Source organism: Cavia porcellus, unplaced genomic scaffold (assembly GCF_034190915.1).
Source record: "Cavia porcellus strain 051 isolate PalLab524CR breed Dunkin Hartley unplaced genomic scaffold, mCavPor4.1 scaffold_13, whole genome shotgun sequence".
In the NCBI taxonomy this organism is placed as follows: Eukaryota; Metazoa; Chordata; class Mammalia; order Rodentia; family Caviidae; genus Cavia; species Cavia porcellus.
Window position 1 is genome coordinate 5439190 of NW_026947496.1, and position 3025 is coordinate 5442214.

At 44.5% G+C, this 3025-nt stretch overlaps 1 pseudogene; it reads left to right on the plus strand.

Annotated features, from left to right (window-relative positions):
• The first annotated feature begins 1883 nt into the window (after positions 1 to 1883).
• Positions 1884 to 2644, plus strand: LOC101788911 (large ribosomal subunit protein uL1-like; annotated as a pseudogene).
• The last annotated feature ends 381 nt before the right edge of the window (positions 2645 to 3025 follow it).

Below are 3025 nucleotides of genomic sequence, written 5' to 3' on the forward strand. Positions count from 1 at the left end.
GACCAGTCTCTGGGAGCCAATTTGGAGACTGTGTCCCAGAGACTGAAGGGAGGACTTTAAAAAGAGGCTGGAGGAAAAGCGGGGGGGGGGGGGGACAACAAAGAAACCTGCAGAGCCATCAAACTTGTTGACCCGAGTCTGGAAACTGTATTGCTGTCCACTTAGCTCTGACGATCTCGGGAGTTCCTGGTGTTTCTCAAATTACTCCCATCCTACAGACTGACATTATCTTGGAGTGACACATCTGCAGCAATATTTGGGGAAGAAAGTGGACAGTTAATTATCCCAGGACAGCTCGTTTTTGCTAGTAGGTGCGAAGGGGTCCAGAGTTATAAGAAGCTGAAACTTAAGTTTTACAAAGATCTGATATCTAACTCATTTGATGCATACAGAACAAAAGGAAAGCACCGATTGGGGTTTGGGCCATAGTATTTCCCAGTAATTTCTTTGAAGCTAAACAGTTCTTAAAATTGGGGCAGGCTCATTTTATGACAGATCATCACCGGGTTGGGAAGAGGTCACCAGAAACCCAAATTCTTTATGGCCTAGATAGATAGGTGAGGGGAGAGGGAGGCAATAAGGCGCCATACAGAACAGAAAACGGCGGTTATGTGTCAAGATCAGGTAAAGGGTTAAACTCATATGCAAATCTCTCTGCACACAAGCAGGTTACTTTAAACAAATGTAAATTAATGGGCCATTCTAGTTTTCTTTAGCTCTTTAGCAGAGAATAGAGGCGCCTAACAGTGATTAACAACCCTTGTTAGCTTGTTTTAGCACAACTTCTGTAGTTTGTAGAGGGCAACAATGGTTAACATATCAATTAAGTGAGATTCTTGCAATTCTTTACAGAGGAGAGTATTGCTCAACATATCAATTAGGTCACTTAACATATCAGTTAAGGAAAAAGGATTAAAAAAAACACATTTAGTAAGCCACTTAAAGGTTTGCTATAATACACATATAACGAAGCTGTTTTCTTAGAGTACAACAGCTATGTTTCCAATGCTTTATATCCCCCTGTTTGTAACTTTTGGAATGGTAATGTTTATCTTGTGCCTTTGCATTTCAGAAATGTTTAACCTTGTTTCATTAGTACAGGGAGTTACAGCAAGAGTTTACCATAGATATTGGGGGAGACTTGGGACTTGGACTATTCAGCAATGCTGAAACTATTAGGACTTTGGCAACTCTTGGAGGTGGACTAAATGTCTTTTGTATAAAAGATGTACATGAGTTCTGGGGGCCAGGGGTGGAATGTCATGGTTTATATGTGTGGCCCCCCAGGCTTCATGAGTTTGCAGTATGCATTTGTGATGGTTCATTATCTAGTGTTTGGATTGATGGTGTCAGTGCTCCACCCACAAAGGGGTGGAGCCAGGATGTTATGTAATGATAGGAAGAAAGTGTGTTTTGCTCTTTTGCCGGTTTCTGCCTTGCTGCTTGCAGCTGCCATGAGGTGCGGCCCAGCCATGTCAGCCTGCCTTGGAGCCAACTGAGTAGGGACTGAAAGAAAACTTCTTCCAAAAACTGTAAGAAATAAATCTTTGCTTTCCCAACTTTGGGCATCAGGTATTTTGTCTCAGTGATGAGTAAAAAGTAACTAAGACATTCCCAAAATTTTTGTATGGATTTAGTGCAGTCCTGATCAAAATTGCAAGGTCATATCTCACAGAACTAGAGAAAACATTCCTAAAATTCATATGGAGCCAGAAGAGACTGAGAATAGCAAAAACTATTCTGAGCAACAGAGGCAAGGCAGGGCACACCGTGATCTCTGACTTGAAATTATACTACAAAGTTACTGTGATAAAATCAGCATGGTCTCTTTTTTTTTTTCCTGGTTATCACAGCACAAGGAATCAAGAGGAGCAAAGTCTCCCATGACACCTTGTACAAGGGCACGAGGTCCTGTATGGGAACCAGTGCAAGCACCAGAAGTCTTTTGGACTGTGGAGCTGCAGAACAGCTGGAAGATCTGTGACCCTCAGAAGGACGGGCACTTCTGGGGCACCCTCAGGCTGAAGTCCACTCTGCACCCTAAGTTCTCTGTGTGCTTTCCAGGGGAGCAGCAGCACTGCAACAAGGCCAAGGCTGTGGACTTTCTCCACACAAACATTGAGGTGCTGAAGAAACTCGGCACGAATAAGAAGCTGGCCAAGGAGCTGGCCACCAAGTACGATGCCCTTCTGGCCTCAGACTCTCTGACTGAGCAGATCCCACGCATCCTGGGACCCAGCCTCAGTAAGGCTGGCAAGCTCCCTTCCTGAAAACCTGGTGGACAAGGTAGACAGGGCTAAGGCTAAGATCAAGTTCCAGATGAAGAGAGTCCTGTGGCTGTGGTGGCTGTCAGCCTGTGAAGACAGCAGATGATGAGGAGCTTGTGTACCACATCTACCTGGCCGTCAGCTTCCTGGTGTCCTCGCTTAAGAAGAACCGGCAGAATGTGGAGGAGGCTCTGTCTATCAGAGCACCATGGCCAGCCCCAGCACCTGTAGTAGGGTGCATCCTAGTAAACATCAGTGTCGCCACAAAAAACAAAATGGAAACAAACCCGAGGATCAATGGAACCCAACAGAAGATGCAGAAACAGTTCCAAGCATGCCAAGTCACCCTCTCCAAAGGGGCCAAACACTCTGACTAGAAAAAGACAGCCTCCTTAACAGGAGGTGCTGGGAAACCTGGCTTCCCAGAGGGCAGAGATTAAACTGAGACCCATGTCTGACACCATGTACCACACTAAAATGAAAATGGATCAAAGACCTAAACATTAAAAAAAAAAACCCTAAATCTGCTGGAAGATAGAACAAGCTCCGGAAGACACAAGGTGCAGGCAAAGACTTTATGAACAAAGCCCTGGTTGCATAGGAAATATCACAAAGGGTCAGCAACTGGGACCTCATCGTAATCGACACTTCTCAGAAAAAGTAGTAGTACAAACAGCACATAAATATATGAAAAAATGCTCAACATCACAGGTCATTTGGGATATGCAATTTAAAACAGCACTGAGACTCCATCTCAT